General features: G+C 50.3%; 1 protein-coding gene across 5 annotated transcripts in view; it reads left to right on the top strand.

Moving 5' to 3' along the window:
* The window catches only part of HOXB3 (homeobox B3), an 80,789-nt gene that overhangs the window by 60,585 nt on the left and 9,159 nt on the right, over positions 1-11,045 (top strand). For all 5 annotated transcript variants that reach the window (XM_041402301.1, XM_041402302.1, XM_041402300.1 and 2 more), the window contains one exon: positions 4,515-4,570. The gene's annotated coding sequence lies outside the window, so the exon portion shown is untranslated. The remainder of the gene's footprint in view (positions 1-4,514; positions 4,571-11,045) is intronic.

The following is an 11,045-nucleotide window of genomic DNA, read 5'->3' on the forward strand; positions in this document are numbered from 1 at the left end:
TTTTTTTTTGGTTTTGGGGGGGTTTTTTTTTTTTTGTTTTTTTTTTTTTTTTTTTTTTTTGTTTTTTGGGCTTTTTTTTTTTTTTTTTTTTGCTTTATTGTGATTTTTGGGGTGTTTTTTGGTTTTATTTTGATTTTAGGGGTGTTTTTTTTTGCTTTATTTTGATTTTTGGTGTGGTTTTTTGGCTTTATTTTGATTTTTAGGGTGTTTTTTTGCTTTATTTTGATTTTTGGGCTTTTTTTTTTGCTTTATTTTGATTTTTTGGGTGTATTTTTTTTGGTTTTATTTTTTGGGAGCCAGCTCCAAAGCGCTTCCCCGCGTTGATCATTAACCGGGTGAATTATTGCTGCTCCCAGCAAAGGTCAGGGCGAGGAAAAAACTCCGATCCGTCATGAAAAACAACCCCAAAAATCGGATTTCTTCCCCCGCGCGGCTTCTGTCCGGGGTTCCGCGAGGTCCCGGAGCCTTCGCTGCTCTCCCGCCTCCTCCTCGCTCTTTGAGGGACGGAAAAACCCAAAATTCTTCTTTTTTTTTGCCAAAAAAAAATAAAAATCCAACACGGGGCTCGCCCCGCCCGCGGGTGCGGGAGGAGCGGGAGCGGCCCCGCCCCCAGAGGAGAATTAATGAAGAAAAAAACCCAAAAAACCCCAAAAAAACCCCAAAAATCCAAACAAAGAAGGCGGGGAGGGGCGGGGGAAGCCTCGGCTGCGAGGGAATGAATTAAAAACGCAGAAAAACAAAGCGGGTGGCAATCGCATGCCATGACACACGTCAGCTCAGCCCGGGCTGCTGGCAGCGAGCTGCAGCCATCGACAGAGTTATTTGTCTTCTGGTGATTAATTCTAGGAACAATTAACTTCCTTTCCTTTCCTTTTTTTTTTTTTTTTTTTTTTTTTTTTTTTTTTTTTTTTTTTTTTTTTTTTCCCAAAAAAAAAAAAAAACCCCAGCGGGGGCCCCGCCCCCCCCGCGGGTGCGGGAGGAGCGGGAGCGGCCCCGCCCCCAGCGGAGAATTAATGGAGAAAAAACCCAAAAAAAATCCAAAAAAACCCCAAAAATCCAAACAAAGAAGGCGGGGAGGGGCGGGGGAAGCCTCGGCTGCGAGGGAATGAATTAAAAACGCAGAAAAACAAAGCGGGACAAAAAGAAAAACAAAAACCAAAACCCAGCGCGCTCCCCTCGCGCGGCCGATTTTTATCCCAGCTCCTCCGAATTTCTTTTTTTTTCTCTTTTTCCTCCTTCCCCCCCCTCCAAATAAAAGCGATTTTATCTCTTTTTTGGCTTGTCTCCGTCCACGCTCCCGGAGTGGGAAGAACTCGGGAAGAAATCTTCTTTTTTTCCTTTTTTTAAAATGATTTTTTCCATTTATTTTGATTTTTTCCCCTTTTATTTTGATTTTTCCCCTTTTATTTTGATTTTTCCACCTTTTATTTTGATTTTTCCCCTTTTATTTTGATTTTTCCCCTTTTATTTTGATTTTTCCCCCTTTTATTTTGATTTTTCCTTTTATTTTCATTTTTCCCCTTTTATTTTCATTTTTTTCCTTTTATTTTGCTATTTTTCCCTTTTCTTTTCATTTTTCCTTTTATTTTGATTTTTCCCTTTTATTTTGATTTTTTCCCTTTTATTTTTTCTCCCTTTTATTATTTCTACCTTTTAATTTTAATTTTTTCCCTTTTATTTCGATTTTTTCCCTTTTATTTTAATTTTTCCCCCTTTTATTTTAATTTTTTTCCCTTTTATTTTATTTTTTTTCCCTTTTATTTTATTTTTTTCCCTTTTATTTTAATTTTTTCCCTCTTTCCAAACCCCCGAGGGACCCGAGCAGCCCCGGCTGAGGTGGGAATGGAAAATCGCGGGGGCGGCGCATTAAAACCTCGCTCCATACCAATAATAAAATAATAATTAATAATAATAATCCTAATAAAACATCCAGGTCGCGGAGCTCCCGCGCTGATTTACGGACTCGGGGAACATTTTTATTTCAGATTAACAACACCAACACTCACAACGGAAGCGGGGTTATTAAAGCCACCGAATGTTTCCCAAAACGAAAATATTTTAAAATTGGACTGTTCTTTTTTAATTTATTTTCATTTTTTTGCCTCCTCCCCTTTCTCTCCTCCCCCCTCCGCCAGCGGCTCCGTGCCAAAATTGTCGTGAGAAATCCCAGCGTGGCTTTTAGAAATCTTTTTTTTTAATTATTTTTGCGGCTTTAGCACATTAATTTTGGGTCATTTTGGGGGATTTTGGGTCATTTTGGGACCAAATCGCGGCCGTGCGGGGTCGTGTCCTCGCGTCCCCTCAAACTCCTCCCTCCTCCCGGTTTGGGAACCAGGAAATTAAAAAAAAAAAAAATTTAATTTTCCGAATTCTCCGGGCTTTCCCAGGAAAACGGCCTCGTGCTTCCCCCGGTGTTTTTTGGCTCCACCCCCAGCTAATTAACGGCAGCTAATTAATGTCTGAGGGCCTTGAGCACGGAAACGAGCGCCGGGACCGAGCCCGGATCCTTCCCCCAGCCCCAAATTTGGGAATCGCCCTCGGGGCTCCCCGGAGGCCTCGCTTCAGGCTCGGCCCCAAAGGGACCCCAAAACCTGAGTTTGGGGGGTTCCCGGTGTCCCCCGGTGTCCCCTGGTGTCCCTGATGTCCCCTGGTGTCCCCTGGTGTCCCCCAGTGTCCCCCAATGTCCCCCGATGTCCCTTGATGTGCCCCAGTGTCCCCTGGTGTCCCTGATGTCCCCTGATGTTCCCAATGTCCCCTGGTGTCCCTGATGTCCCTCCGTGTCCCTGATGTCCCCTGGTGTCCCCTGGTGTCCCCCAGTGTCCCCCAGTGTCTCTTGATGTCCTCCAGTGTCCCCCCGTGTCCCCCGGTGTCCCCCAATGACCCTGATGTTCCCAATGTCCCCCCGTGTCCCCCGGTGTCCCCCAATGTCCCCCAGTGTCCCCTGGTGTCTCCTGGTGTCCCTGATGTCTCCTGATGTCCCCCCGATGTCCCCCAGTGTCCCCGATGTCCCCCAATGTCCCTGATGTCCCCCGGTGTCCCCCGGTGTCCCCCGGTGTCCCCCAATGTCTCCCGATGTCCCTTGATGTGCCCCGGTGTCCCTGATGTCTCTTGATGTCCCCCGATGTCCCCTGGTGTCCCCCAGTGTCCCTGATGTTCCCAATGTCCCCCCGTGTCCCTGATGTTCTCAATGTCCCCCAGTGTCCCTGATGTCCCTTGGTGTCCCCTGGTGTCCCCCGGTGTCCTTGATGTTCCCAATGTCCCCCAGTGTCCACCAGGGCTCCTCAGTGTCCCCCGGTGTCCTGCGATGTCCCCAATGTTCCCCACTGTCCTCCGGTGTCCCCCAGGTTTCCCCTGGTGTCTCCAATGTCCCCTGATGTCCCCCAGTGTCCCCCAGTGTCCCCTGGTGTCCCCCGGTGTCCCTGATGTTCCCAATGTCCCCCGATGTCCACCAGGGCTCCTCAGTGTCCCCTGGTGTCCCGCGATGTCCCCAATGTTCCCCACTGTCCTCCGGTGTCCCCCAGGGTTCCCCTGGTGTCCCCGGTGTCCCTGATGTCCCCCGGTGTCCCTGATGTTCCCAATGTCCCCCGATGTCCACCAGGGCTCCTCAGTGTCCCCTGGTGTCCCGCGATGTCCCCAGTGTTCCCCACTGTCCCTGATGTCCCCCAGGTTTCCTCTGGTGTCCCCAGTGTCCCTGATGTCCCCAAGTGTCCCCCAATGTCCCCCGGTGTCGTTGATGTTCCCAATGTCCCCCAGTGTCCCCCAGGGTTCCCCTGATGTCCCCGGTGTCCCCCAATGCCCCCGGTGTCCCCGGTGTCCCCCACTGTCCCTGATGTCCCTTGGTGTCCCCTGGTGTCCCCCAGTGTCCCTGATGTCCCCAATGTCCCCGCTGTCCCCCAATGTCCCCGGTGTCCCCGAAAGGGAGAGCAGAAGGAAACCCCGGGCAGGGACGGGAGCGCCCCAAATGCTCAGGACAAAATCGCAGCTCTGACGGAAGTTCCGGGGGGAGGGGGGGAACCCCAGAGGGGCTTTGGATCCTCCTGTCCCCATCGCGTCCCCCTTGTCCCCACTTTGTCCCTCCTGTCCCCATTTCATCCCCCTTGTCCCCATTGCGTCCCCCTTGTCCCCATCTCATCCTCCTTATCCCCATTTTGTCCCTCTTGTCCCCATTTCACCCCCCTTGTCCCCATTTTGTCCCCCTTGTCCCCATCTCGTCCCTCCTGTCCCCATTTCATCCCTCTTACCCTGATTTTGTCCCCCTTGTCCCCGTCTGTCCCTCCTGTCCCCATTTCACCCCCTTGCCCCCATTTCGTCCCCTTTGTCCCCGTCTGTCCCTCCTGTCCCCATTTTGTCCCTCCTGTCCCCATTTCACCCCCTTTGCCCCCGACATTGGCCTTTGAGGGGCATTTCGTCCCCCCTGTCCCCATTTCCCCGTTGCCACCACGCGGTGACGATTCCCCTCACCCTCCCTGCTGTGGCCCAGCTTTCAGAGGTTTGATTTCTGTTTCCCTCCTCAGCCCCGCTCCTCTCTCCAAGCCGGCCTCGGATCTGCCCGAGCAGCCCCCAACACCCGGTGAGTTTTCATCCAGCTCGTGTCCGTCTGTCCCACTCCCACAGCCTGAGCCCTGCTACTGCCTGATTATTTTATTTATTTTATTTTATTTTTTATTATTATTATTTTATTTTATTTTATTTTATTTTATTTTATTTTATTTTATTTTATTTTATTTTCGCCTTTCCCGATCCAAGCCCGTCCTGGTTCCAGCCGCGTTGTTTTCCTTTTCCCGCTCCCCCTGTCTGGAGCTCGGGGGTTTGTGGAGCTGGGGAACCCCAAATCCAACATTGGCCTCTGGAGGGAAACCCCAAATTGTGACATTGGCATTTGAGGGAAACCCCAAATTGTGACATTGGCCTCTGGAGGGAAACCCAAATCACGACACTGGCCATTGAGGGCGAAACCCAAATCGTGACAATGGCCTTTGAGGGAAACCCCAAACAGTGACATTGGCCTTTGAGGGGAACCCCAAACCGCAACACTGGCCTTTGAGGGGAACCCCAAATCGCGACACTGGCGTTTGAGGGGAACCCCAAATCGCTATAGGGGAAACCCCAAATCACGACATGGGCCGACATGGGCCTTTGAGGGAAACCCCAAACAGTGACATTGGCCTTTGAGGGGAACCCCAAACCGCAACACTGGCCTTTGAGGGGAACCCCAAATCGCGACACTGGCGTTTGAGGGGAACCCCAAATCGCTATACTGACCTTGAGGGGAAACCCCAAATCACAACATTGACCTTGAGGGGAAACCCAAATCATGACACTGGCGTTTGAGGGAATCCCCAAATGGCAACACTGGCCTTTGACAGGAAACCCCAAATGGCAACATTGGCTTTGAGGGGAAACCCCAAATCGTGACGTTGGCCTTGGAGGGGAAACCCCAAATTGTGATATTGGCCTTTGGAGGAAATCCCAAATCCAACATTGGCCTTGAAGGGAAACCCCAAATGGCGACACTGGGTTTGAGGGGAACCCCAAATCGCTATACTGACCTTGAGGGGAAACCCCAAATCACGACATGGGCCTTTGAGGGAAACCCCAAACAGTGACATTGGCCTTTGAGGGGAACCCCAAATCGCGACACTGGCCTTTGAGGGGGAAACCCCAAATCACAACATTGGCTTTGAGGGAAACCCCAAATCGCGACACTGGCTTTGAGGGGAACCCCAAATCGCGACATTGGCCTTTGAGGGGAACCCCAAATCGCGACATTGGCCTTTGAGGGGAACCCCAAATCGCGACATTGGCCTTTGAGGGGAACCCCAAATCGCGACACTGGCGTTTGAGGGGAACCCCAAATCGCTATACTGACCTTGAGGGGAAACCCCAAATCACAACATTGACCTTGAGGGGAAACCCAAATCATGACACTGGCGTTTGAGGGAATCCCCAAATGGCAACACTGGCCTTTGACAGGAAACCCCAAATGGCAACATTGGCTTTGAGGGGAAACCCCAAATCGTGACGTTGGCCTTGGAGGGGAAACCCCAAATTGTGATATTGGCCTTTGGAGGAAATCCCAAATCCAACATTGGCCTTGAAGGGAAACCCCAAATGGCGACACTGGCTTTGAGGGAAACCCCAAATCGTGACATTGGCATTTGGAGGAAATCCCAAATCCAACACTGGCTTTGGAGGGAAACCCCAAATTGCGATATTGGCCTTTGACAGGAAACCCAAATCACGACATTGGCGTTTGAGAGAACCCCAAATCATGACATTTGCCATTGGAGGGAAACCCGAAATCGCGACACTGGCTTTGAGGGGAACCCCAAATCGCGATATTGACCTTGAGGGGAAACCCGAAATCGTGACAATGGCCTTGGAGGGAAGCCCCAAACAGTGACATTGGCCTTTGAGGGGAACCCCAAATCGCGACACTGGCTTTGCGGGAAGCCCCAAATCGCGACATTCGCAGCTGGCTGGAGCAGAAGCCGCGATCGCAGCAGACGCGGCCGCGCCCGGAGCCGCTCCCGCCCCGCGGGGCCGTCCCGGCTCTTGGGGTGAAAATCCGAATTTTTCCCATTTCTGAGCAGCCGCTCGCAGCACCCCGGGAACTTCAGGGTCTCCCTGAGCTCCAAAAAACCAGAAATGCAGAAATCCGGGGGGGTTCGGCACTTCTGGGTCTCCCTGAGCTCCAAAAAATCAGAAATGCAGAAATCCGGGGGGGTTCGGCACTTCTGGGTCTCCTTGAGCTCCAAAAAACCAGAAATGCAGAAATTCCCGGGGGGGTTCGGCACTTCTGGGTCTCCCTGAGATTCCCTCTTTTTCCCCTCTTTTTCCTCTCTTTTTCCCTCTTTTTTCCCCTTTTTTTTTCCCCTCTTTTCCCCCTTTTTTCCCCTCTTTTTCCCCTCTTTTTCCTCTTTTTCCCCTTTTTTCCCCTCTTTATTCCCCTCTTTTTTTCCTCTTTTCCCCTCTTTTTCCTCTTTTTCCCCTCTTTTTCCCCCTTTTTTTCCCCCGGGATTCCAACGCCGGCGTTCCCAGGCAGGACCTGTCTCGTAGCAGGAGATTTATGTGGGAGCAGCTCATAAAAAGTCAGATGAGAGGGGTGGGGAGGTGACGAGAAATCCTCATAAAATGGCAATTACGGGCCGGAGGCTGCGGGCAGAACAAAATCCCGGGAATTCTTGGGATAAAACTTTGAAAATCACCTGGAAAATTTCAGCTGAGAGAGTTCCCCAAAAGTCCAAATCTTCCCTTGGGCATCCTTCTTTTTAAATTATTTTTCATCTTTTCCTTCTTTTTTTTTTTTTTTTCCTTCTTGATTTTTTTTTCCCAGAGTTCTCAGTCTGAAGGTGCAGCACACAGAAATTTAAAAGAAAATAATAATAATTTAAAATAATAACAAAAAAAAAGGCGATGGGAGCCCTCGATGAGTTCTGCCATCCCAGGCAGCTCCAAAGAGCTTTTTGTGGCTCCTCTTTCCCTTTTTCTCCACAAAATTCCCCCTCGTCAGCACTTCAGGCCGAGGAGGGAGCGCCCACAATTAAAGGAGATAATTGGGATGGGGAACAAAAGGAAAAAGAGGAAAAAAAAGAGGGGAAAAAAAGGGAAAAAAGCAAAAAAAAAGAAGAAAAATAAAAGTGCAGACACGTAAATTCCTCAGCCCTGCCTTCCTCCCACTCGCCAGCCCCTCCTGGCCAAGGGGGTTTTAAAATTCCCCCCTCAAAAACTCCCAAAAAATCCCTTTTTTTGGCCAAGTTTTGCTGCCGGGAGAGGCGAAAATCGTAAATTTCCCGCGGCCCGGCCGTGGCGGGTTATCAATACCAGCGGTAGTAATTAGCTTTATTAGCAGCAATAATAATTATCTTTATGGTCCCCGGGGTGAGCGAAGTCTCCTCTGAGGTTACTCCGAGTTGTAGGAACAGCGAGAATTGCTCGAAAAACTCCCCAAAAAATTTTGAGGTTTGGGGTTTTTGGGGTGGCTGAGGAGAAGGGAGATGATTGGCTGCTCGAAGTTCCGCTGAAGTTACTCCGAGTTGTAGCGACACTGAGCATTGCTCAAAAAACAACCCCAAACCCCCCAAAATTCTCCTCGGCCACCCCAAAACCCGAACCCAAATATTTTTTTGGGGTTTTGGGGTGGCTGAGGAGAAGGGAAATTGGGGGGAGCATCCTCTGGGGGGCTCGAAGTTCTGCTGAAGTTACTCCGAGTTGTAGCAGCAGCGAGAATTGCTCAAATCATCCCCCAAACCCAAAATTCACCCCAAAACCTAAAAAAAGATTTGGGTTTGGGGTGGCTGAGGAGCAGGGAAATTGCTGGAGCATCCTCGGGGTGCTGAAAGTTCCTCTGAGGTTACTCCCAGTTGTAGCAACAGCGAGAATTGCTCAAACCACCCCCAAAAACCCCAAAAATGGGATTTGGATTTTGGGGTGGCTGCGAGGAGCAGGAAAATTTGGGGAGCACGCTCTGGGATGTGATGAGTTCCGCTGAAGTTACTCCGAGTTGTAACAGCGAGCACTCGGAAAGCCCCAAAAGTGGGGTTGGGTTTTTGGGGTGCTCGAAGATGCACTGAAGTTACTCCGAGTTGTAGGAAGAGCGAGAATTGCTCAAACCCCCTCGCCCCCCACCCCCGGAAACCCCAAAACAGTTTTGGGGTTGGAGTTTTGGGGTGGCTGAGGAGAAGGGAAATTGGGGAGAGCACCCTGGGGGTGGTGAAAGTTCCTCTGAAGTTACTCCGAGTTGTAGCAACCGCGAGAATTGCTCAAAACTGCCCCCCAGAAACCCCAAAGCAATTTTGGGGTTGGAGTTTTGGGGTGGCTGAGGAGAGAAATTGGGGGGAGCACCCTTGGGAAAATTGTGGAGTTATTACTCTGAAGTTACTCCGAGTTGTAGCAACCGCGAGAATTGCTCAAAACCGCCCCCCAGAAACCCCAAAGCAATTTTGGGGTTAGAGTTTTGGGGTGGCTGAGGAGAAGGGAAATTGGGGGAGCACCCTGGGGGTGGTGAAAGTTCCTCTGAAGTTACTCCGAGTTGTAGCAACCGCGAGAATTGCTCAAAACCGCCCCCCGGAAACCCCAAAGCAATTTTGGGGTTGGAGTTTTGGGGTGGCTGAGGAGAGAAATTGGGGGGAGCACCCTTGGGAAAATTGTGGAGTTATTACTCTGAAGTTACTCCGAGTTGTAGCAACCGCGAGAATTGCTCAAAACCGCCCCCCAGAAACCCCAAAGCAATTTTGGGGTTAGAGTTTTGGGGTGGCTGAGGAGAAGGGAAATTGGGGGGAGCACCCTGAGGGTTGGTGGAAATTGTGGAGTTGTTACTCTGAAGTTACTCCGAGTTGTAGCAACAGCGAGAATTGCTCAAAACCGCCCCTTAGAAACCCCAAAGCAATTTTGGGATTGGAGTTTTGGGGTGGCTGAGAAGAGAAATTGGGGGGAGCACCCTGGGGGTGGTGAAAGTTGTGGAGTTATTACTCTGAAGTTACTCCGAGTTGTAGCAACAGCGAGAATTGCTCAAAACCACTCCCTAGAAACCCCCAAGCAATTTTGGGGTTAGAGTTTTGGGGTGGCTGAGGAGAAGGGAAATTGGGGGAGCACCCTGGGGGTGGTGAAAGTTCCTCTGAAGTTACTCCGAGTTGTAGCAACCGCGAGAATTGCTCAAAACCGCCCCCCGGAAACCCCAAAGCAATTTTGGGGTTGGAGTTTTGGGGTGGCTGAGGAGAAGGGAAATTGGGGGGAGCACCCTGAGGGTTGGTGGAAATTGTGGAGTTGTTACTCTGAAGTTACTCCGAGTTGTAGCAACAGCGAGAATTGCTCAAAACCGCCCCCCAGAAACCCCAAAGCAATTTTGGGGTTTGGTTTTTGGGGTGGCTTCGAGGGGGTGGGAAAATTATGGGGAGCATCCTCGGGGGGGCTCAAAGTTCCGCTGGAGTTACTCCGAGTTGTAGCAGCGCCGAGCATTCAGAACCCCCCCCCAAAAAAATGGGGTTTGGGGTTTTTGGGGTGGCTGAGAGGAGCAGGGAGGTCGGGGGAGCACCCCCAAAAATGGGGTTTGGGGTTTTTGGGGTGGCTGAGAGGAGCAGGAGGTCGGGGGAGCATCCTCGGGGTGCTGAAAGTTCCTCTGAAGTTACTCCGAGTTGTAGCAACAGCGAGAATTGCTCAAAACCGCCCCTTAGAAACCCCCCAAAATGTCAGGGTTAGGTTTTTGGGGTGGCTGCGAGAAGGAATTTTGGGGGCGCGCCCTTGGGGTGGTGAAAACTCCGCCGAGGTTACTCCGAGTTGTAGCAGCACCGAGCATCCCGAAACCCCCAAAAATTGGGGTTTGGTTTTGGGGGCGGCTGCGAGAAGGAAATTTGGGGGCGCACCCTCAGCTCCGGCAGGGCCGCGCTGCGGAGGGGGGGGCGCGGAGCTGCTGCCGAGCCTCATTTGCATAAATTGACGCCTAATTGCTCATCACGTGGATCAAAGGCGCCGCTGCCGCCTCCTGCCCCGGCCCGGCCACCCCGAACCAAACCCGAATTTCTGGGGGGGTCCCCGCTCCTCACCCCCCCTCCCCATCACCTCCGAGCCCCCTCGCAGCCTTCCCGCCAGCATTTCATTTTAATTTTAATTTTAATTTTAATTTTAATTTTAATTTTAATTTTAATTTTAATTTTAATTTTAATTTTAATCCCGGTTTTAATTTTAATTTTTCCTGATTTTTTTTTGTTATTATTATTATTTCTTTATTTATTTATTTTTTCCCCCCCCCAAACCGAGAGCGAGCGAGACAATTTGAGCCGCCGTAACCGCCTGGCTGAACCCCCTCCCCCTCTGTCTCACCTCTTTTTATTTTTTAAATTTATTCTTATTTTTTTTTATAATATTTTTACCAATCCATTCCACCCACCACAACACCGGATTTAATTATTATTTTATTTTTTCAATTTTTCCCCCTCCTTTTAACGCTTCACCCGCGCGTTTATCCCCTTAACGTTTTGAAAGGAGAAAGACCCAAAAAAAAAAAAAAAAACCAGAAAAAAAAAAAAAAAAAAAAAAAAAGGGGGGGA

The sequence above is a fragment of the Onychostruthus taczanowskii genome, unplaced genomic scaffold (genome assembly GCF_017590055.1).
Source record: "Onychostruthus taczanowskii isolate IOZ18803 unplaced genomic scaffold, ASM1759005v1 scaffold197, whole genome shotgun sequence".
Lineage (NCBI taxonomy): Eukaryota > Metazoa > Chordata > Aves > Passeriformes > Passeridae > Onychostruthus > Onychostruthus taczanowskii.